Source organism: Lagopus leucura, unplaced genomic scaffold, assembly GCF_019238085.1.
Source record: "Lagopus leucura isolate 7727_CA_CO unplaced genomic scaffold, USGS_WTPT01 Super-Scaffold_73, whole genome shotgun sequence".
In the NCBI taxonomy this organism is placed as follows: Eukaryota; Metazoa; Chordata; class Aves; order Galliformes; family Phasianidae; genus Lagopus; species Lagopus leucura.
In genome coordinates this window covers 61541481-61567095 of record NW_024962252.1, presented here as the reverse complement: position 1 = coordinate 61567095, position 25615 = coordinate 61541481, and positions in this window count along the sequence as shown.

Below are 25615 nucleotides of genomic sequence, written 5' to 3'. Positions count from 1 at the left end.
CAATCACTCCCTTGACTTAATTGCAAGCAAGGTGGATTGGATAACAGAGTAGAGCTACCATTTACTTGGCCTACTTGAGATCATCACCTCCACCCTCCCCACTACCTACACAAGCACTTTTCTTCAGGAAATAATTACATTGCCATACACCTTAACAAAAGTTCTTCCTCTTCTGAATTGGCTTTCAACTAGGCCACCATCAGCCTAGTAATGTACATTCATTACAGGCTCAACATGAATACCAACCCCTCCTTTACACATAGGACTTAAGCCACATTAAGGCCTGGTCTTTTTGAAGGTGTTTGCAACGTTCCCTCCACAGGAGTTCCCCAAACAATATGCTCATGGTACAACTCACATTGATCAAACAGGTTAGCCATTAAACAAACCTTCTTCTTTCTCAGAACCACATACAGACAATGTCTCTCCTCTCTCCTGAATGTAAAACACCTTCCTTTATGGTATGAAGCCTACATAAACTCAGTTACACATTTTCAGCCACATGATAGGAATTGTTGCCTTGGCTGTGCTGAGCCAAGGAATGAAACAATCAAAAAGCTGGCATGGCTCAAGGCATGGCCAAGATGACTGAAGTCGTATGTCCCAACAGAAAAAGCAAAGGTCTTCATAATTTAAAATTTTCATTCACACATCCTGAAGGTATTTTACCCTCATTTTCTTTGTAAATAAAGCTTAGACTGTACCTTGTTTTGTTTGTATGTGCATCACTACAGGTTTTTTGAAATGACAGGCCACTTCCTACCACATTTAATAGTAGGAAAAATATTAAAATATTAAACTTCCACAGGTTTAATGAGGTGCATTAGAAAGAGTAAAGCCAACAGGCTAAGGGAGGTGATCCAGCTCCTCTACCCTGCCCTAGTGAGACCACATTTAGACTACTGTGTCCACTTCTGGACTCTCCAGTTCAAAAAAGAGAGGGATCTCCTAGAAGGAGTCCAGTGGAGGGCCACAAAGATGATTAAGGGCCTGGAGCACCTCCTGTATGAGGAGAGGCTGAGTAACCTGGGCCTGTTCAGCCTAGGGAAAAGAAGACTGAGGGGGGATATGATATATGATTATGTCTAAGGGAGATGGTAGCAAATGGATGAGGCCAGGCTCTTGGTGGTGGTGTGCGATAGGACAAGGAGTAATGGCCTAAAATTTAAACATATGAAATTCCATACAAACATGTGGAAGAACTTAATTACAGTAACGGTGATGGAGCTCTGGAATAGGTTGCCCAGCAAGGCTGTGGATTCCTTCTATGGAGATAGTCAAGCCCCTTCTGGATGCCTACCTGTGTGACCTATTATAGGATACCTACTTTATCAGGGGGGTTGGACTCGATCTACCTTCCAACCCTTGTGATTCTGTAGAAACAGTCTGCTGGGGGAAAAAAAAGAAAAGAATCTTAACTGAGTCAAAGCTGCAGTGTGTGCTCACTATTAGGTATCAGTGCTGACACTTCAGAAAGCACCTTTACAAGTGCTGAAAATTTTCTTTCAGAAAGCCATTCACTGGCTTGTGTTGCAAACCTGTGAACTAACTACCAATCCTCCTTCATTCTGGCACTCAAAAAATTACTACTGGAATTATTACAAACCTCCTCTCTCATCCTAACACCTTCCCTAACTGTAAATTTAGCTGTTCTGGTCTTTGCAGGTTCTATTCTTCCTTGTTCCAGTGTCCTCTATTTTGTCAGCTTTGCAATAGGAAGATGCCTGAGTGTGGCACAGAAATAAACCCACTGCTGAATAATGCATGTCTGTAACCCTTACCTTCCCTCCCTTGGCAGGCAAAGGTTGTCACATTTGATTTCACCTTTCTGTTCAGCCAATTGAAAAAGACTGCTGGCCACCTACACTCTGTGCAGACGTCTTTTTGGAGAGGCTGGAATTGCAAATTCATGCTCCTGATGCCTGCTTTGTCATTATGAATTAGTAGTTTTACATCTTTACACTTCTGTGAGCAGCATAAACACCCAATCTTTCCTTCTGCACAACACTGATAAGCAGAGTGATGGTCATTTGATGTATGCCCAGATTATCAAGCAAATGAATGTGGATGGGTTTGTCTGATGAAGAGGATTATTTGAGTATTTTTTGCTTATCGGCAGAACAAAGAAGAGGCAATGCCTCAGGCAGCTTCTCAGTGAAACTGGAAAGCAAACTTGGCTGTGGAAGGGTCTACATTCCGAAGACTTTTGTAAGCCCCTAGCCCTTTATGAGACACACTTCCTTCTTAAGTCGCTAGTAATTCTTCCAGAACATAGACTGAATAGAACAAATAAGTTTCAGGTCTATCTTCAGAAGGTTCAGGCTCTTATTTCAGAATTAGATTTGTTCTAATATGTGCAGTAAAAGTTGCAAGTGGCAACTTTTGACCACTTTTTCCTATATTTTTTATTCTTTCCTACAAATGGGAGCCTACAAACTGAGATGTAAAGTGACATCTTTTTAAGCCAGGAACAGGGATGATCCAAAAGGTTGACTTACAAGTTTTTTCAATCTCCGCCCTGCCAGGATAATGCACTGCTCACTGTGCAGCCACCTCTGGGCTAAGAGGGCCATGCAGCCCCCATGCTGATGTGAGAGTTTGGCCTTTCTGCTGTGGCTGCCAAAAGTGACATGAGTTAGTGTTAGGTTTGCTTTCCATTAGCAGCTGTGCTGAGATCATGGGGTTTTTTAAGCTCCTAGTGCCTGACTGAAAACTCTCTGCTTTCTGAAGGAATCACACCAGCGACCCAGAGGTGAGAGATGATTTCATCTGTGTTTCCAGTCTGTTTGCACTGGAAAAACAGCTCCATGGCTCAGAGTTCGTTCTGTTCCTCAGTATTGTATGCATGACCATGTGTGGTTGCATCTATATGCAGCAGTACACCTTTGAGAATGTCCATTTGAACACAAAGATCTGGACTACTCAGTATGAGTGATTTAGACATTCACAATTATGGCACAGCCCAGCTTATTAAGGCTACAGAAGTTCATTATTAATCTTTGAAGTGTACTTAAAATTTATAAGAGTAGAGTTAAGATGAGGCAGATTCAATTTCAAATGCTTCATTAACAATTGTCATCGTGGTAACAGAAATGCAGGGAATCCATACAATCTGCCACGTCACCCCATGTTCTGGTGGTAAAGAAGCATTACGATTGCACATGACAGCCATAAAAAGAGATGTGACTGAAGCCCCCTGCTCACTAAACACAGCTCTAGGCAAGCTCTATAAAATGGCTGAATTAAACTTGGAGCCAAGTTATTTATACTGAGGGACACCAGATGGACACAGAATGTCCATTGGGTCCTCAGTGTGAACCATTCAGGCCAGAAGATCCACTCACTGCCCTGCATTACCAGCTAATGCAGAAGACATAAATGCTCTTGTAAAGGAACATCTGAAAAGACACCAAGCACAATGCATGTTGGGTGGGGTTTATTTTAATTCATCACATGTGCATGTTTATATTGAAAGAGAAAGGAACAACCCTCATGACTAAAAGGCCAGCCCATGTCCAGTGCAGTCTTGGTTCTGACTACAAGGGCAAAACTCTGACGTGCCATTTTAACGCATTATTACAAGGGAGAGCAGAATGCCAGCACAAACACTTCCTACTGTTTTTCTTGGGCTTGCCTATTACTTTGTATTTATACAAGAAATGCATGTACAAAGGTAGATTTAAAAAGAGCAAAGCACTGGGTGTGGTAGTCAATCTCACAGCTGTCACTGCAGCAGTAAAAATCGGGACTTGGGCATTGCAGGAGGCCCTGGGAGCCCAGGAGACCCTGTACACAAAACCTGCCTACCAGAGCAATGCACCTGGGGCACGTGCTGCAGGCAGCCAGCCAGCCTCAGCAAGGTCTCCTGCTGCTCGGGAAAGCTGCACAGCTGCTGCAGATTGCTGTGTCCCAGTGTGGAGCGCAGCCACTTGTGGGCTGCTCAGTGAATACCCTGGCTCTCTGGAGTCCAGCTCTGACTTCTCCTGTGATTTTGACTCTGGCGAGGAAATGTTTTCTGCTGCTGCATATAAACATGATTTAATCTTAACCACTGCAGTAGACTTCTGTATTTAGTATTTTGTACTAAATATACTGAAGGAAAATTAAGCCTGTTGTGATGATTACTTACTAAAGATTATTAAAGATGGCTGTAAAAGTTTTATGTCAATACAAACTGTAGTTTAGCAAAACTCTAATAAACATACTGGCAATCTTTTTCCCCTTTAGCTTTAGATATGCTGTAGGAACTAAGGTAACCAAAACACATTGGAGATGATAGGGTAAAGAATTAAGCCTTGTTATTTCTGTCAGCAAGTCTGTCCTATCACAAATTGCTAGTGGATAAACATGTTGCCTCATACAGGATAATATAACTCCATATCAATCAAAATGTTTTAGTATCAATACTAAGACTGATTTCCTTTATAGTTGTAGCCTATTTGGAGTTAAAATTGCTGAACTTCCCAGGCAGACAAAAATAATTTTGTATCAATGGTGAGATGGGAAGAAAGATTACTGGGGCTCACCCTGGTCCTGCAGCAGTGCCATCCATGCAGAAATTCCCACCTGCTGATGCCATGATACCACTCCCCTAAAGCTCAGTCCCTTAGTTTTGTTAGGTAGGTTTCCTTTCCTAATAGGCTGCTGACCTACACATGTTCCCTATCACAAATCTTCAGTCTTGAAAATAAAGATTTCTCTCTCTTGTTTATTATCCATATAATCATACAGTTAATGTGTCCTTTGGTACTGCTGCCTACAATTTCTCCATGCCACAATTTCTTCTGCACTGGTCTTTCACTGTGTGTTTACCTGTGTAAATACAGTTATTCTCTGCAAGGTCCTCGTTTCTCTGCAGCACGTTTCTCCAGGCATCATGGTTGGCAGCTCATGGCTAGGGGTCAAGACACACCAGAGCTGAGTTTTCATCAGCTGGCAATAAAAGTGCCTCCTTTGGTCTGGTGCCTTTCTGCTGCAGCTGGGCTGCTGCTGAAATGGGTGCAGGAGCCTCCTGAGTTAAATACAAGCCTAGGCACACCTGTAGTGCACAGCAGTGGAGTTCTGTGGGCACTCAGAAAGGGAAGGAGCTCTGCCATCTCCTCTGTGTCCTTCACACCCTGGTGATCCATGTAATCAGCTTCTTTGCTTGCTGCATGCTACAGCACAGATGGCAAAGTGGACTCATTAGTTCTTTCAAATTAAAAGCATGAATAAATATTTGATGTGAACTCTCAATTCTTGTAATGCATATGAACTTACAGGGAAAATGAACCTCCACAAAAAATCCCAACAAAGGATGTTTCTCTGTCCAGAAGATACAGATGAGGCCTGATATCAATCTGCTGTCATATGCCCCCTTTGTGCCTGTGACGAGCAGTGCATGCAAGATTGGGACTTCCTTCGGAGAGGGAGTGGTACCTTCCTGGCCAGTAGGAATGAGGACAGCCAAGAACTCTTTTTTCACTCAGTATTTAAAAATGAAAAAGATGCAGAAGTGACAGCAGTGACAGTCCTTTGCCATAAGGGCTTGAAATATGCTACAAATAATTGCATGACAGAAGGAAAGAAAGGCCAAACGATGGTTTGGCATTTAGAAGAGAGAACTTAATCCTGCAGGAGAGGCACCTTCAGCATTACACTTGGCCAACACACTTCAAGGTGCCTCAGAGACACAGCACTGGGTAAATTCCCTGTACGATGCTGCAGCCTGTGATGCATTTAGGAATACTGACAAGCCAGATTGCACTGAGTACATTCTGGGTGCCAGTAGAAATACTTCATGAATGAAGCAGAGTGTGCCCCTACCACAATGGAAAGAGCACCACGAACAGAAAAGTTCTGGAGAAGCTGCCATGATGGCAAGCCTCGAGCCAGGATCTGCCAACAGATACTAGAGAACAGGAGCAGCCTCACTTGGATGCATTTGTTTTGCAGAACTGTGCAGCCAAGCTGGCTTCAGTGCCCCTTGACAGTGGGAAGACCTGACTCACAGAATCACAGAATCACCCGGGTTGGAAGGGACCTCAAGGATCATGTAGTTCCAACCCCCCTGCCTGGCAGGGCCACCAAACATACACATTTAGATCAGGTTGCCCAGGACCCCGTCCAACCTGGCCTTGAACACGTCCAAGGACGGGGCATCCACAACCTCCCTGGGCAGCCCGTTCCAGGGCCTAACCACTCTCCTTGTAAAGAATTTCCCCCTAACATCCAACCTAAATCTTCCCTCCTTCAACTTGGATCCATTTCCCCTAGTCCTGCTATTGTCAGCCCTTTTGAAGAGTTTACTCCCCTCCTGGGTGTAGGTTCCCTTCAGGTATTGATAGGCTGCAATGAGGTCACCCCGCAGCCTTCTCTTCTCCAGGCTGAACAAGCCCAACTCCCTCAGCCCGTCCTCATAAGGGGAGGTGCTCCAGCCCCCTGATCATCTTAGTCGCCCTCCTCTGGACCCTTTCCAAAATCTCTACGTCTTTCTTGTACTGAGGGCTCCACACCTGGACACAGTACTCCAGGTGGGGCCTCACAAGAGCCGAGTAGAGAGGGACAATCACCTCCCTGTCCCTGCTGACCACCCCTCTCCTGATGGAGCCCAGGATCCCATTTGCCTTTCGAGCTGCCAGAGATGCCAGACTCTGTCCACATTGTGTGACTGTGTGTGCACTGGGATCACAGCTGCATAATTTCAGGCTCCACAGAGCAGGTGGGATGAGCATGGATCAATCTGCCTTGACTTCAGTGGGACAGATGGCTCCTGCACCACTCCACAGGGTAGGTTTTTCCCATGATTGTGTCCCTGCAGCTCTCCAAACACCTCATGAAAGCTGATATGATCTGAGTGCCGACCTGCCCCCAAAGCAATCTGTGAGGTTTGTTTAATTAAACATTCATAACTTCAGCTGAAATGTACAGTTGAAAGATGCAAGATGTAATTAAAAGCATTATTATGGTGATTGTGTGGCTAAATCTCCAAGCATCCAAGAGGGACAGCTTTCCAGTCATGCACCTGCTTCTCCAAATCTTTCCCTCCTTAGAGAAAAGGAAAGAGGGCAAAACTTGTCGTATGCCTCTGCCTTATATTATATGTGTCCAGCAGCACCCTTGGGCACCAAAGACCCAGACACAGGAAATCCTGGTGGTAGAGCAGAGGGAGAGCAGGGCTCTGCAGGACAGCTGTGAATGTGGAAGGAAGGAGGAAAGTGGAAGCAAATGGGATGCAGCTTGGAGCAGAGTGCACGAGGCATCTCTGCAGCGCAGCTGTGTGGGTAATGAGGCCAGTGGAAAGCACAGCCAAATCTGGCAGTGCTGGATGTGTCCAGACCATGAAATAAAGCAGAGTTAGGGCAGGCGCTGGCTGTCATGGCTCTGACCGGTGCCAGTACACTGCCAGCAAGCCAAGGAGAGCACAAGCCAGAAGCGATTCACCTGCTCTGGGGACTGAGAAAGCTGTGTGAGCAACACATCTCGGCCCCAGCACCTAGAAGCAGTCCCCAGGAAGTGTTATTTATTTGTACAGGAAAACACTGAGTTCCTGCAAGTGACCACCTCCCATTTCTTCAAAATAATTACTTGTAGTTGAGAGCGGAAGGGCGAGGATCTGAGGGAGGCAGCCGTGGGTGGCTGTGTAGTGGCCCATGGAGCTCAGGAGGGTGGCCTTGCCAGCCACCACTGTTTTCCTGGACTATGGTCTTTCTGCCAAACAAGCTGAAGAGTTAATCTGCGGGGAGACCCAGCCCGCGTTGCATGATACCACCAGGTTCAGATTGAGTAAGTTTAATTAGATGATGAGAACCTCATGGCAGGGCGTGCCCTAGTTTCAGTCAAAGGTGGAACATTATTAAGCACCATTTACATCCACAGAAACACCCACTTTTGAAATCGCTGATGCCAGTAATGCATGCTTTCTATTTAACTCACTTGGTGCAATGGAAAGTCAGTGGCAGAATACAGAGCTTCTAATTTGCTCACTGCCAGCAAGGTGATTAATGGAGTTTCAAAACACCCCATCAGCCAATTAGAATGGATACTAACTCTTTAATAGGAATCTGTGTCTGGATTTTTGTTTCTTGAATTTAGCGCTCAGACCAGTTAGATCATAAATTATTTTTTCTCTGGGAAAAAGAATGAATTGCCCTGAAAATAATAAGCAGGTCGAGCTTTTAGCTTAGACCAGCTTAGGCCAGCTGCATGAACAGGGATACAGTCAATGTTGTATCCCTTGCCTATCATCATGCAGTGAGGAGTGATCACTCTGCTTAACAAGACATCTTTTCGGGGAGAGGATTACTATTGGGTGGATGGAGGAAAGGCTTCAGGCAAAAAACTAAATCTTAATTTAAAAAAGCATTCTACAACACCAAGTCCAGAATCTGCACCTTTGCCAAGTGGACAAATATAATCTGATTTTTTTTTTCCATAATCTGGATTATTACAGGTTTTTACTGTTATTTTAAGTAAGACATAGTTTGTGTTCCCCTCTTGAATTTGTTTGTGAAGGGTATGGTGAGGTGGCTGCACCTTGTCAGTTAGTTTGATCGTGTTTAACTCATCCCAGAGTTTAAATACAGAACACATGGAGGCAATTCTGTATCCCAGACTGAACAAGCTGGAAGAACCATTTTCAAGTTTCTTCTATTTGCATGCATTCTGCCATAAGAATAAACTAGCCCACGTGTACCTTGAGAAAGAGGAGGCTCTCTCTCCCCTGCATCTATTGCCTGTCGCGGCAGCACAGCGGTTGGCAGTGCAGGAGCCCATCTGGCACCCGATGCTGCAAGCAGCCCCAGCTGCTGCATATTAAGAGTGCAGGCTCTCCTGCGGCTGGCACGCACGAGGTGATCATTCTAGCAGAAGAAAAATGTGCAAAAACATTTGAGCAAATTAGTTTTCATTATGGAAAAACAGAGCACCATGGCTGATGAAAAATGAAATGTCCACACAAGATGGAATCATTAGCTCGCCGATTCCAGATGCCTGCCACTGGCTGTAATGTGGATAGCTTTCAGCCAAGCATGCTGCTGCCACTCACTTGGGCACCTGTATCAAATTATGCTCCTTCACAGATCCCAAGGGGAGCTTGATGTCTATCCTCAGCAATGAAAAGCACTGCCACAGAGGCCATGGGACTGTGCCTGAAACTGGCTGCTCATGTCTCAGTTTTGGGTGAACTTTGTGTTGGGGACTGTCTTCATTCTGGTTTTGTAGCGTACACAGATAAGTGCCAGGTCACAAGCAGGGCTCCTAAGCAGCCTAGAAACAAAAAGAATATCAACAACCATAATAAGCTGCATTGTGAGAAGAGCAGATGAGTGCAGAGCACTTCCATGCTCAACACACCTCATTTATTTAACACAGCACCACTAGGTGCAGCAATGTCCTGCATGACATTCTGCACTTGTATCATCTCTGCTCCCTCCCATTCTCCCCTCCCATTGTCAAGCCAGAGTACAGGGAGTACTGTACTCTGTGTGTGACGAACGTCCCTGCTGGATGTGGCTCAGGAAACCATACTCCACAGCACAACTGTTTTCTCCACACCACATTCTTATTGAGGGTAGAAGCACAACAAACTGGATTCTTCCCTCTTTCTTATTTAAGCAATTTCTTATTTCTTGAGCCCAGTCTCAAGGCATTAAAGAACTGTGCTAATAAGCAGGAGCAGAGCTGTGGTGCAGTGTCACTATGTGAGCCACAGTCCATCTCCTCCTTCTGTCTGATCTCAATGCAGGGCTCAGAGGCTGCTGGCTGCTAACGGGAGGGGAACATAGAGAGGGAAGAAGAGGCGAAATCACAGTCCTAAAGGCCTGCATAGAAAAGGGTTGGGAATGTTCTGGGAAATCACTCTGGTTTCTGTCCTACAGCCTCTAACAAATGCCACCCAATTCCCCATTAATTTGCAGGCTGCAGCATAGTTCATGTGACTCCATCCAGCACTGAGCTATCTGACAAATCTGCATTTCCATACAGCAGCTGGCACCCAGGATCAATGCTGTGTATAGGTCAGTGGCAGCAGACACCTGCAGCAGAGCAGTTAATCTTGCAGGAGCCTTGTCAGGGCTTCTCTAGAGCTGCTGAAATGTAAAGTACCACAGCTGCAGCTAATGCAAACCTGTTCATCTCCCAGACACTGCTTCTCTGAAGCTTCAGCCTCTTCTAATGCCTCAATTAGAAAACCTCAGGGAGCAGCCAGCCCTGAGCTGGGGGACTCCCCATGGCACCACAGTACTCTTCTCCTGAACTTGGCAGACAGTGCTTATTTCTTCATTTTTTATTTTTATTTTTTTTCTCATGCCTCTCCACAGGACTCCTGCTGTCTTCAGTCGGAAGTTGGATGTCAAGGACAAGCAGGTTTGGGCCTGTGTGATGAACTGGTGTCGTACCACAGGAGAACAGGCCACGTCATGCCTGCCTTGCTCTGTGGCCCTCCTGCAGTGCTCCAGCAAGCAGTGCCCCCCATGTGCAGAGCCAGCAGGTGTGTGGAAAGATTGCCTGCCTGCTCTGAGCTGAGCACCAGCACAGCTGCCACAGAACACAGAAAGCAGGACACTTCTCTCCTCTCAGGGCCCTGCATGAGGCTGCTCTTCACTCCTCACTTCCCCCTGATCCACTTGCTTTGGGCAAGATCAAACTGTGAATAGGGTGCTTGCAAGGAACGGCAAAAGAAATACGGAAATGGAATGCAGAACTGTTTTTTTCCTGGCAGTACTGAATTCTCAGCTTCAGCTGCAAGCACAGAGCAGTAATCATTTCACAGACTGCAATTCAAGCAGGCTCTGCAGAGCCTATTGAGAATGCAAGATACAGCAGGGCCCTCACAGCATCTATATATAATGGCTGAACAGGAGGAGGACATACTGAGCACTACCTGCATGACAATGACATCCACAAAAAATGACAACATACACCTTGGGATCCTCTGGAAGGGAGTCAGCTTCTATTGTAATTGCTGGCCACCTCTCAGTCTCCTCCTCATGTAATCAACCCTTCTCTGGGTCAAGAGTTCTGGGTTACTAATGGATCAGTCAGTTCAGCTTGGTTGTATGCCATGTCAGCTTTGTTTAGGGTCATGTCAGAAGTCATAAATCACAACCCAAATTCAGTTAGTTAATTCTCACAGTTAACAACATTTTTCCATCCTCCACTGGACACAGTAACAGCTGAGCCAACTGCACAAAATAGATCAAAAAACTACTTCTTTTCTATATAAAAAGGATCAGTGATCTTCTATTTTTTTAGTAATGATTTATGAAAATTAAGTATTCGAATATTTTGCTAGTCAAAAGGAACCAGAGTGCCACAGTAGCTAGCCCCGGACTAAGTACAGATGTTGCTTTTCCCAGTATTCCCATTACAACCAGAAGGATCATGTAGAAAACACTTCTTGATTTTTATCCTCAAGCAATAAGGCACATTCCTTTCCCAAATCAGGTAGCAAATCCTCCCTTTGGCTTAGTGATTTGACCCAAGCTGGCATTTTTCACTTCTGTGTATCGGTCTGCATAGGTTTCTCCATTTGCTACACTTGTGTATTTAGAAAGTAATCGCAGCAATGATGTGAAAATTTTTTGATTGTGTCTACAACAGTTTCTTTCTCTGTGGCTACTTGCATGCACCTTTAAATCTTGGCCTGGCTCTGCACATTCAGTTAAAACCTGTAATCTGCCTCTCACTCCCATTTGTTCTGTTTGCCCTACCAGGGACACACATTCCCTGATCCAGTTGCTTTCAACCCCCTGAAAAAGACAAAACTGCTGCAGGTTACTTTGAAAGTACTGAGGCTGTCATCCACAGGGTCTGGATGTTCCTGATACTCAGAAACTTAATAGGGGAGGATATGTTTCAACAAAAATAGTAACTTTAGCAAGATAGTGCTTTTCCCACAGTTTCACCTTCTGTGTCAGGGAGCTGAAACATCTAGCTCTCTGTAGACTGTAAGCACTGGCTGGCTTTGCGCTGCTCTTTTGCATAGCCTTCAAAGTCCTGATCCACAGCTGTGATAAAAATGAAACAATAATCCAAGGTTTAAGTAACAGGCACACTGTGTGCAGGAGTGTGAACACACATGGACAGACCTAAGCTGAGAGAAGAGGATGCAGCATTACTGGTAGGAAAGCTGGTGGGATGTATGGTGCCCAGGGCACAGCCCAGAGGTGAGCATCCCCCAGCACCGCTGTCCTGCTCTGTGGTGCAGTGGTGCTGGTGGGTACAGCTGGGCTGTAAAGCTGTGGACATTGGTGCTGTCCTGCAACGGGACAGGCTGCAGAAGAGAGATGAATTCCCTCCTGGCCAGACAACAGTTTAAAGGAGAAGCCTTAACCTAATTATCTCCTCACAAATTATTCTTTGAGAATTATTCCCAATATGATTTTGCCTCAGAGCTTCTCCCACGTGTGTTACAACTCAGCTTTATCTCTAATATTGCAACAGTAAAACATTTTGCTACATCTTTTCTGTACCTCCCTTAGCCAGATAACTTCAGAAAAGGCTTCTTTTGTGTCAAAAAGCTTTTGAAAATCTGTCTCTACATTAGATTTGAGTTCAATCAGAGTCCCCAGTCACTCCTTTTAAGATTGTGGTAATAAGTAACTTGTCACCAATGGGCAAAAATATCTTACTCGTAAAAGCATAATGCATTTTTACTATGCCCACTAAAATGCAATAAAGAGACTTCTCCTTAGACACAAAAGAGTGGTAACTCAATGCTACTGCTGTCTTCAGGGTGCAATATTCCCCAGCTAAGTGTATTCCTAAACACGGTGCTTAACACTCACCTTAAAACTCATTGATTGTTTCCTCCAGCCATACTCTTGTTCTGTGTTTGGTGTACATCAAAGCAACAGACACCCACATGAATTCAAAAAGCCATTAAAATCCCACATTAAAATCCCACATCTTCCTTTCAAAGACTGTTTATGGTAACAAAAAGATCCATAAGCTATTAGAGAAAGACGAAAATAGATTTAGGTAGAATTTGTTTTCTGTCTTCCCTTGTCAAACTCAGGGACCTCCAGGGTACTTAAAAAGATACAGAAACTGTGCTTAATGAATCATTTGAAAAAGTAGAAGAAATGTTGTTTAGTATAAACCTTTGAGAATATTTTATTTGGTTCTTCCTACTACTAGCATTATTTTTAGACTCAAGTGCACTTGTTAAGACACAGTTGGCAAAATCAGAAAACAAAGCTGAACATGTCCTGCTTTAGAGCAGCTGCAAAGCACAGCTCATCTCAGAGCAATGGGGACGAGGGGGATGACGACACAGACACTAAAAGTCCTTGATGAGGGTCTGAGAGCAAGGATGTTTCTACACCGTATGGCTTTGGTGCGAACTTGTTCATCAACTCTGAGCCAGTTCCTGCTCAGCTGCCTCCAGCCATCCTCTCCCCAGGAGGTTGTTTCACAACTGCATGTCCTCAGTCCCCATCAGTGTGCACCTGTTTCATCAAAATTAGATTCAGGAGCCCTTTCAACTTGAAAGGAAGGCAGATCCACAGCTTCTGCAGTTCTGCCACAAGGAAGATGCCGTGCTAAATCAAATTGCTAACAAGTAGCTATCTGCTTAAATAACAACAGAGAAATATAATCTGTTTTTTTACTGCTGATCTTGACATAGAGAGCTCCTTGTGGCCACATTTTTAGCATGAAATAAGTTATTGTCTATTGTAAGCAAAACAAAAACTGCAAAGATTGAAGTTGTCCTTCATTTTTTATATACCTATTCCCCTATCAGCCTCTGTAGGAAAGTCTGTGAGACAGGTGTGAGGAAGCTCTAGGGGAACTCACTTTTCTCATGCCACAAACCTTTCAGACCTGCACATCCATTTCAACCCAAACCTCAGGAAAACAACATTAGTCATGTAATTAGCAACACATCCTCCAGCACATCTGCCACATATACACCACTGATAACCCAGGCTTATCTCTCAGGCCTACCCTCCACAGGGCTTGTTTGCAGTAGGCAAAGTGGTAAATGCTTACAACTAGTACTGACCCCAAACAGAACTGGCTGAAACAATTCCAGAAAAACTGTGTGTTTAAAAAAAAGAAGTAAATAAAATCACACACAGTTGTTGTCTTTTTTTTTTTTTTTTTTTTTTTTTTTAAACTATTTACAAATGAATTTAAACGTACTGAAATTTCACACACATCACCTATCTTTCCCTTCCCATTTGGGAAAGAAGGAATGTTATTCTGTTATCTTTTGAAACAAGGTTTTCTAAATAGGACTGACTCACATTCATTTAGCAAGAATAAAAACTCCTCCTCATAAAATATTTTGTTTTGGGCTAAACAAAGTGTTTCATTGAATCTTAAACATATTTTACACAAAGCTCATTTCTGTGAGAGATCCAAAACATTTTCATGCTGAGCTGACAGAAAATTACTAAATTTTTTTTGTGCAGTTCCAAAAGTCTGGGCTCTATCTAGCAACCAGGAAACACTGAAATAATTACTATTACTGAGATGGTTTAGAACTGTTGAAATCCCCTTGTAATAAAATCCATTGCCAGGCAGAAAATCATCAGGCACTGTTAGGAGAACTTGGGATGAATTTTGAGTATGGTTAGGTCAGATTTCATGTTCAATGTGACAAGCCTGTGGCTCTAATCTACCAGTAACTGTCAGCATTGAATATATTTCCGTTTGGGTATTGCAGTGTGTTTGGGCCTGTTTTTCAGACAAAGATCTTTGGAGATTACATCACACAGACTGTACTTGATTTGGAAGCCAAAGCTGTTTAGCACTTTTCTCTGGATTGAATTCCCTGTCACAAAATCTTAAAGAAGTAAATACCTTGAATGATTCTCCCAGAAGTAAGAACTCCATTAGAACAAGACCACTCAGCATTTCAACATTTAGTCCCCCTTTAATAAATAGGTCATATTAAAATATGTATTAATGTATTAATTAATGTTTTTAAAATATCTTTCTCCCCAGGTAGCCACCAATTCTATTGACACCTCTAGAAATACAAAACTCTCTTTGCAAGATAATAGCTCAGCAAACACGTTGTGAAAGAAGGTCTAAAAATGGTCCAAGAACACTGCCAATGCTTTCATTTCAGAGGCTTTCTTCCACCATTGCTCCTGCTTTCCTAATCCAATCATCCTGCATAGAAGTCAACAGAGATTGTCCATGGCTGAGGGGGATGTAAAATTAGAGAGAGAAGGATCCTGGTTTAATCCATGCATTTTCACCAGCTACAGATGTAGAAAAAAAGCAACACGTGCCTTGCCCTGCTCAGCACAGCTCAGCAAACTGCTGATTTTCGGTTTTGTCATTGCAAATGCAAAAACAAAGAGGGGAAACTTAATTCAGCTGACAGCACCTGGAAAACGTTCAGGGATTTTTATCAACAATTTAAAAAATTACCTTCTTTATACTGGGAACGTGTTCAGTTTTGTGATGGAACAAAAGCATCATCTTGATCTATTTAATTGTTGTTTGACTCAATCCTTTAAAATGTGATTAGCTTTTAAAAGTAAACTATATTTTAGAATGAATATCAAAATGCTTAATTAACGAAAAGTACCAGAAGGCAATTCATTGACTTCTTTTTTCCAATTCTCTATTTAAAAAGATAACAACGTCTTGTCTCAAATTCTCAATACTTACAAAATGTTTTTGGCTAATTTATGTTTTTAAAAACAGGAAAAAAAATCTATAGACTATGTTTTATTTTATTGTTTGCACATATTTCTCCCAATCCTTTTTTGCTAATTTTAAGTGATCTCACTGGATGTTGTAATACGTTTGTTTTCCTTACAACGAAGGTTTTAGATACCCTAAGGATCCAAACAATCTATGACCTATCAATTACTGACATGCAGAAGAACTTCTTTATGGTAAGGGTGACACAGCACTGGCACAGGCTTGCCCAGAGAGGTTGTCGAGTCTCCTTCTATGGAGATATTCAAGACATATCTGGACACCCACCTGTGCTACCTATTGTAGGTACCTATTGCTACCCCTGCTTTGGAGGGGGTTGGACTCGATGCTCACTTGAGGTCCTTTCCAATCCCTGTGATTCTGTGTGAAAATGGCAATATAACACAGCTCTCACTTCACCAAGAAGAGAAATACAGAAGATATTTCATATATAAGTGAAACTCAGGTTTTGGTCAAGGAATCTAACAGGTGAGCAGAACCTCAGTATATGAAGCAATGAAAGATTGAACCTTAGAAATTCATAGCAGCAAGGCCACCCCCAGAATTACTCAGAGGAGCACTGCAACTCTAACATCCACAAAGTGTTTCCCCATCCTTGACAGCCCTCCTGTGAGGAGTGGTGCAGGCAGCGGTGGGGATGGCAGAGGAGCCTGGCACCACCTGGTGCTGCACCTGTGGTAGGACAGATGCCAACTCTTGCTCCGTCTCTCTTGTCAGTCCCTCATTGGGGCTCCTCTTTCATACCCACTGGTGTTGGAATCCAAAGTTGCATCGTGGCCCCTGCTTGTAGGATTGCTATGTCCCTGTCCCAGACACTGTCTTTTCTGCATAGACACAGGAACACACAGCTTATGGGTATGCAGCTGTCCAACTGTGGACAATTCAATTCCAGAGTAAAAACCTTTATGTGTCTCAGCTGACTAGATCACAACATACAATATTCACAGATGCGGACTTGTGACTGCCAGTCCATGATGACCATTTTCAGATATTTACAGCGGCTGAACACATTTAGAAAGTCAAACAAGCTTAAAATATATATATACATGGCCACAATCTATCTACTTATATACTTCTTTGCAAAATAAGATGAGATGTCTCAGATATGAAATAGAGCTGATTACATGCTAGAACAACTGATATAACAGCACAGATAGGATTTTAGAAATTCAGGCTGTGGTCTAAAGCCATTCAGTAGACAACAAAAAGGTCCCTGGGATGCAAAAAGAAGGCCTTCCAAGTTTGTTGCTCAGCACAACGCAGTAATTCATGTGCAGCTAAGATGTGCAGTACACGTTTCTAATTCACTTAGATGTCAATCAGGAGTAATTGCTGCAGTCAGTGAAGTTGAACCCGTGTAATAGATACAGAAGAGGCTGTATATTGCTCAGTTTATTCTAGCTGGAGAGAGAAGCCTCATATTACTGACTGTATTGCAGATCCCCAACATTGTTATGTAGAACAATTGCAATATTTGGAGCCATTTTTCATTGCTCTATTCCTTATTATGAAACAAAGTCTTTCACTCTATGCATGAAACTTCCATTTATTTTTCACTGATAGTAGTTCCTCTCTTGAGAAAGCAGCTGTTTGAGTGTATTAACAATCTGATATTACCTGAATTCAAATGTATTAATTTAATTTGGAAGGGGCTAGAAGAAACAAAATCTTTGCACTCTTGAATTGAATCATTTGTCCTTAGGGAAAAGCATCCTCCCCCCAGAACTAAAATGCATGTTTTCCTGCAGTTTTATGCCTCCACAATCTCTGGTTCCCTATGGGCTTAGCTTCAGAAAGAATATGCAATTACACATCCTTTCAGGGGTCTGACATGAATTGTTTAAACATGAGCCGTTCTTCATATTTGTCAGGATGTATGCAAGCTATGGTCACACTGACAAAAAGCAAAAAACGGACTAACAACCCTGTGAAAGCGTATTATCCATCAGTACACCTCAATGAGCCCTTTTAGGTGGGGCTCCACATGACAAAGTGGATGTTGGATTCAGCTGGGATGACAGATTCTGTGCTGGGAAGCAGTTGAGCCTGAAGATTTGAGGAATAATATGGAGGCAGCATGGACTAATCTAGTGTCTAGGGAAAAACACTGGCAAAAACTAGTTTTTCCTCTCAAGCTCATAAAAACATTCCTAGCATTAAATTTCTTCTCTTTTTCTCCTGGATGTCAAAATGGATTAGCATTCTTCGCACAGGCTTTAGGTATCTTATAGAGCAGATCTACTAGCACTTCAAAAACATTTTTATGAAGTGTTGGACAGTAGCCCATTCTCATAGAATATATTTCATTTGGCCACACCACAGTTATATATTGTTGAGAGTCCTATTATCAGCCAATAAGTGCACCTCTTCTTGCTTCCTCAGTGCACCTTATCACAAGCCAAGCGCTGACATAAACGTACAGACATAACTCAGGCTGCAAGGAATGATGAGATTAACTGCTGAAGCTCTGCAGATGAAGGCATCTGGGGACTCAGTTTTTGGCTGCGTTCAGAGTCATTTTAGATGATGTGAATTAAATTCAGTGACTCCTTTGATAAAAAACCTCCTTAGAGAAAATATGGCCATTTTCCAGTACATTGTATTTCTTCCTAATTACTGGACTATTGATTCTATCAAGCAACCATACTGCACTCACAGGTAGAGACCATGATCCAGCAGATAGAATGAAGGACTGCAAGTTAACATCAAATTGTTTCTTGTATATTATGGTCTTCCTTTTCCTAGGAGTCAATATTGTATCTGTAAAGTAGGGACATAAATTCCTAATAGTCATTGGACCATATAAGTTTGCAGAGCCCTCACGAACTAAAATCCAAACAGGAAAATACTGCAAAGTGTGCTGATATTTTGCATTTTGAATCTATCCAGTATTCTGATCCACTTCTGTGCTCTCATCTGTGCAGCACTTTCAACGTCAGGGTACTAAACCTTTTCTACTTCAGAAATCAGAGCTAGCGGCTGTAACAAATAATACCCTGAGCAGAAACCTGTCTTTGTAAGCATGCAAAACCACTGATGGGTTTTTATCTCCCTTCCATAAGTACTGAAGGAAGAAGCTATAATGCCATTATAGCAATAGCAGAAGAGAATTTATAATGCCATTCTTCATGCTTCCTGACTGCATACTTTTGCACTTCTGTGGCCACAATCCCAGCCACATGGGACCTTGCTCTGAACACTGCAAGCACTGGTCCTGCTCTTGGGTCATTTGTGAGATATACCATCTGGATTTCCATTTTAAAGACATAACCACCAGTGCCAGGTATTTATTTTATGTATATTTGTATATTGCTTATTTCACTTCAAAATATGCTTTGATGTAAAATTATTAAGTACTATTACAAAACACAATTTTCTCACGCTCTCTTTGGCTAGCCAACAGATATTTTCTCACACTGCAGAGTACTTAATATGCTTCACCCTGTGCCTTATCAGGTTTCTTTTCATTCAGCTGAGGAGCATTCTCTGTTCTTGTGTCTTATCCACTCCCAACTTAATTGACTAGAAAAGCTTCCCGTTACATTAATGTCATCCAGATCAGACTCTTTCTTCTCTACTTCCCCTAAAATACAAATAGATGATGCATTTCTTTGGTAATTTTGCTGTGGCTCTTGTAAAATTGTAGCCTATGGCTTGAACACGTAACCAGTACAGAGTGGTACTGCAAGTGGGTCGTGTCACTACCCAACTCACAAGCAGGATCACCATCAGCAGTCACAGACCTCAGGTATAAGAAGCTCATTTTCTAATGAGCCATGGTAAGCATAGAATGCACCTATTCAATACATATATATATATATATATATATATATTTAATGTTGGAGATTATGAGAATTATTTAAAGTTCACCTGTGAACCAGAGTTCACCTGTGCCCTCTTTCCTCATCAAGAAGAAGGAAATGTTTTTAATAACCAGTTGGTTTAGCAGTGGGAAGATGCATACATTCTGTACTGAATGAAGCTACGTATCAACCAAGCCCAAATTTTTAAGATCCGGATGCAATCACCTGGGAACACCCAAAAAGGTATCAGTATTGCCAATGGGAACACTGAGGCTCAGGGTGCATGAGGTGAGCTGTGGTGCTGATCTGTCCCCACTCAGTTTCCCACTCAATTTTACACTTGGCTAAATTGCAGATAGCTTTTTTTTTTTTTTTTTTTTTTTTTTTTTTTTTTTTTTCTTTTCCTCCTCAAGAGAATAATTTCCCTTCTCAGTGGCTACATAGTAAGCTCCATCTAGTAACCTCTGTGTTACTCTGCTGGAAGCTGCCAGGCTTCTTTAGCCCACCAGCCTCAATATAATTTTTATATGCATCAAATTGCAGGAGATTGCCCAGGCACTGGTCTGTCAAACTTGGCTGGGGCCAAAACATGCCTTCCAGAAGGGCAATGGTTTTCACTGCTTCTCTTGATGGTTAATTACCCTTGCTGCTAAAAATACACACTTTGGACTCAGCTTCCAGGCATTGGTTTTGTTTTACTGCTCTCTGCCAAAATAAAGGCAATTTAAATGCCTGAAAAAGGAGAAAATATTTGATAATCAAATAGCCCTTGTAACTAGGACTCCAAATAATTTCTGTGACTCTCTTTTAATGCTCTCCAAAATTTTAATATCAAATCCATCAAAAAATATCGACACAATATCTGACAATTGTTATATGACTCAGCTTCATGTAATATTTATCTTCTGTGTGTCTTTTCCTTCAGACTGTTTATTGCCTTTTTTTTTTTTAATCTTTTCCACACTATCACTAGCAATTATACATCCCTATCTAGCAAATAGCCTAAATTTTGCCTATATTTGTCCTGTTTCTAATATAGTTCTGGTTCTTCATATTACTGCTTGCAAGGTACTGCTTTAAAGTAGCTAATTATTTACATCCCTCATTACCTGTTTTCCAAGTGTGATATATCACTTTGTTATTTCTAATTGCATTTACTTTGCAGATGAGCCAAAATGGTCCGGTAACTAAAGCTCCCCTATCTCTAGGGTTTGAAACTGTGGCATTCTGGCCAGCTAATTAGCTCTCTCAAAGGATTCTTGTTTCTCTCTTTTTACCTTTCCTCTCATTTAATTTCACTGGCAATTTCTTTAACTTTGGAAAATTAGACCTTTCTGAAGAACCTAACTGCAACTATATTTCATCTGTCCACAGAGAGTGCAATGGGGTCATGGTTGCTGATTCCTAGGCAACCAGCGCTTCTGGACAAGCAGTGAATTCATCTTTACCCATCCCCATGAGAGCTGGACAAATGCAATAATTTTTATGGGAGCTGTGGAAATTATCACCTGTAACTTTGAGAAAAACACTAACAGTGTCTCAGTCTTGGTTGCGCTGAAGGTGGCAGCTGCCTTGCCACGAGACAGTGCTTGTCTCCTGTTAATTAATGCCTCCCTGTTGGTGCACAAAGAAAAATCATACAGGAGCTGTTGCCTCTCATTACAAAAGTGATGCACTATGTGTTTGGTGGAAAGCAACACCTAGCCTGCCAGCTGGGATCCAGCCTATTGAGATGCTCAGCATCTGAGACAGTTCCTCCTCTCCACTACTAATGGGCAGTTGGACATGTGCCTTTGCTGGGAGCTGGTGCACAGCTGGGTCCACTGCCTACCAAAGTCCCTTGAAGCTGGGGCACTGCCTCTGATGTCACATATTTCATCAGTCACTATGACAGCATGGCATAAGAAGCTGTTTTCTCAGTCTACCACATCCCCCCTGGAAACCAGCCCACCTGCAGAATGGCCACCACTACCCTCATCTTGGGCTGGCACAAAACACAGCATAGGCAGGACTGTTGTCCCCTGAGGACTTCCAATACACGTTAACAAAAACAAAACAAAAAAAAAAACAACAAAAAAAAGTTTATTAGGAGGAGAATGGGAGGCTTGGCCCTCCATCAGAATAAAGCAATATATTTTTTTTCCATCCTGTTATCAATTAAATAGTTACTGTGGGCATTTCCACTTGCTCTTTCTTCCCTCTCCATGTCATCATCTAGTTGCTATTTTTCTTTAATGCATCTGCACAGTTAGCCACCAGCTTTTTACACCCACGTTTTACCACCACCCTTTTAACACATATCCCTACCATGAATTACTTGAGTTCAGCAGAAAGTTGGCTCAGTCCTTCTGAAAAACAACATACCTTTCAACCTGTTCAGCAGGAAGCCTACCTCCACTCCTTAGTCCATTCCAGAGAGAACAGTGGTGAATAACTCACTGAAGTATTCCTTCTCCTTCCACCAACACACCAATTCACAAAAGAGAAGCATCTCCTTGTACTTGTCTGTATGTGCTTGTTCCTCATCTCAGAAAGTCAGATCAGCTGTGGTCATTGAAGGCCCAGGCCTTTTTCTATTGCAGAGGCAAACTGGGTACTCTGCTGACAGCAAGGAAGTTAGGCTTGACTGTGTGCAGCTGTACTCTGGCTTCTGTGGGGGAGGGTGGTCCAAGGTCTGCTCCTGTCAGCAGTTGCTCCTCAAACAAGGATGAAGTCCTACAAATGTATGGAGGAAGCACTGGAGGCACTGATTTTTGTAATGTGTGCTTATGCGTGTTCACATGTGTCACTAAAACAAATGTCTGTCTACTCTTAAATAGAGGGGCCAAAGATCTGTGGGTTGGATGAGGCTGTTGAGAAGAGGCAGGGCTAGCATTCAGAGCAGAATCCTTGCTGCTAGGATTTCCAGTCTACTAGAGGCTATGTGAACTTGGGCAAGGACTCGACTCCCTGTTGCACTTGGTCCCCCTGTCCTAAAACCCTGTCTCTCAGGAGTGAGGGGGATCTGGTGTTGGTAAGCTTCTGTGGGATCCTTTGAAAGATGCATGTAAATATTTCATTGTTGCAAGGGTGCAATTGAGTAAGAAAGTAAGTTATGTGAAATGCTTATACATAGGTGCATCTTGTGAAATATCCACCTTAGAATACAGTACATAAGGCCAACACATTTGAGCCAAGGTGAAAGTGTCTGAAGAATAATCTCTTATTATGCAGGAAGAGAAGCAAGCAGCTGTCTGGGCTGAACTTTTTTTTTTCTTTCTTTTTTCCTTCAAAGCCTTTTCAAGAAAGGCTAAGGGTATTTTGAGACCTGTAATAAATTTGACTCAAATACATGTCCTTGTCCTTTTCCTTTTCCTTTTAGTGCTCGCAGAAAGAATGCAAAAACAGAGCAGGTACGCAGAATTTATTTTTATTTTTTCTTGATTTATTTTTATTTTTTCTTCATCTCCAGTGGCATGCACCTTCACAACTTATGAGTGGCAAGTGGTTTCCTTGCAATTAGTAATCCAAAATAGCTTCACCTGCCATGAGATTGCCTCTCATTTTTATTTGGCATGAAAGTTTGCTTGTCAAGAACATCATGAAGTGATGAGTAAAACAGATGATCTATTCGTGTGACCTGAGCTACCACCAGGTGATTCCACCTGACATCCCAGAGCTCTTGTATTGCAAGGTGCAATGAACAACATCACCAATTCACCTTTTCTATGCTTCTGATTGTTTTGCAGACTTCTGTAACATTCCTCTGAAGCTATCCTTCTAGGCTACCAGTCCTCTTGTATTTAACATCCTCCATATATCGGGTCATTTCAGTTCTCACGACTGCAGTCTTCTCTGTTCTGTCATGGTTTAGAGGCCATAGAACTATCAGATCTGCACACAGTAAAAAAAAAAAAATGTAGATGCATCCTGGATGTATTCATGGGAGTAATAAGGGATCATGATTTCTTATCTCTTTCCTTTCCTTTTAGTTGCTTATGCTCTATTTGCTTTCTTGACCTCTCTAAATATTGAGCTGACATTTCAGTAGCGCTCTCTCTCCTGTCATTGAGGTCTCACTCTTGAAAGGTAAAAATAACTGAGTCAATTTTTGGGCACACAGAATTAAGGTTGTGCCCTGTCCCTTTATATACTAGTTTACATTTATTTAGACTGAATATGGTGTCTATGTGTATTTCAGTACAGCAAAGAAAGAAGGAAAACACGGGTACAGTGCCTGTATGCAGAAACGTAGTTAGATGATGGCACTATCAGTGCTCTTTGGAAGCCAAGTAGATGAGAATGCCTGGACGCCAGTTTGCCCTGGATGTCATAACTACAAGTCTGGGCATACCTCTGAGCACCGTGCCAGATTCTGAAACCCCACAAACCTCCTTCCCTGAGCAGAACTTTCAGCCCTCTGGGAGTAGGTCCCTGCTCAGAACCAGAGTGCAGCCACAGCAGCCTGCTTGGTGGCCAGGAGGCATATAGCCAATAGGAAACACCAAGGAAATGATTGCTTCTTAAATTGTACCCCACTGAGGAGATTAGTCATCTGTTTTCATGCTGCAGACAAGTCAGTCTTCCAGACCAAGATTCACAGCCCATAATTCTCATTTATGTTAGATAGTTAAGTATCTCTTCCAACAGAACAGCTGGGGGAGAGAGAAAGAGTGCCAGTCTTTTCTGCAAAAATATGGCTGGGGCAGAGTGCCCACATCTCACTTCATACAGGGGAAGTGTTACAACACCCACATGGTTAATTGGAGCCATCCTTCGACTAATTCTCCAGTGTGAGAGGGTGAAACTAACCCTGCGATCACCAAGTTCCTGGCTGCTCCTGGACATGGGAGAGAAGGTGGATAGTCTCCATTTCTCCTGCTCATGCTTGGCTAGTTCATAGAATGCAGGACTTTTGATTTGCATCAAGTCAGAGACCCCAGGGCATGACTTTATGAAATAAAGTTTAAAGAGTAGAGAAGCCAAGGCATGGGTTTGAGCCCTTTTTTCTCAAGTGGTAACACACGGCACATAGTTTTGCAACTCTGAGCACTCAGGTGCCAGGTCGTGCCCAGAACTATGTCAGATCAGGGAGAGATTGGTCCCTGCCTGCATTCACCAGAGTTAAGAGAGTAAAACCTGAGATGATGTAGACCCAATGTTTTCTTTGCCATTCTGGTGAAAAAAAAGATGAATCTTCTTGGAGTCAAACAGTTAGGGCAAGTGATCAGAACCAGGTTGCACAGATTCACCCTCTTCTTCACTTGACTGCTGCAGAGCTTCTGCAACAGGAAGACAGCTGCAGAAGCAGGAGTGGAAGTAGTCCAAGAGTGTCTCTTTCCCTCTCCCTGTGATGTGGCCTGAAGCTGCCATCTGTCCTTTGTGCTGACTGGGATCTTCTCTTCCTCAACCTTCTACTTCAGAAAGAGTTATGTGCATCTGATATCTCTTTCCTTGTCTTATGAGTCTGCACATTTTCAGGTCAGAAACTTTCCCTCATGCATAATGCTCAGCACAAATGACTAGCAGTCTGTTAGTAGTTACTGTTAAATTATATTATCAGAACATGCATTATATCTTGGCAAAGTCTCTTCTCTTCATGTACAAAGGGATGTGATTAACTGCTGCGTTTCCACACTTGGATTGAAAAGCTTTGTGTATGTTGTCAATAGTTAGCATAATTCATGGAAAACCAGACTACAACCCTGAGGCTAAATGTGGCCCATTGAATTCCACAATGGGGCAATGGTTTGATCAGGGTACAGCAGAGCATGCCAGAAGCAAAAGCCTTTGTGGGCCACAGCTCCATAAGAAAGATTAAATCTGCCTCAATCTGCTCCATTTTATGTAAAATAGGTACAGCCCTTGAGCTCTGGCAAATGGCCACTGAAGCCTTTAGCTGGACAAAGTTTGGGCATCTTTGTGTAAGTGTTAATTGCCAGCTGTTGGTGGCTGGAAGGTTGCCAGTGATAGACTGTCCACAGCAGTGTTCTTGGCTGAAATATGGCTTTTACAAATTAATCATCTCAAATCTATTTAGTGCCTTGCAACAACCACATCTGTACTTATAAGCCACACTGTCTAGAGCATCTGCACATGGAGATGACCTTAAAACAGCATTATAAATACAGTGTATGTGACATTCAGGCTGCCTATTTCAACCTCAC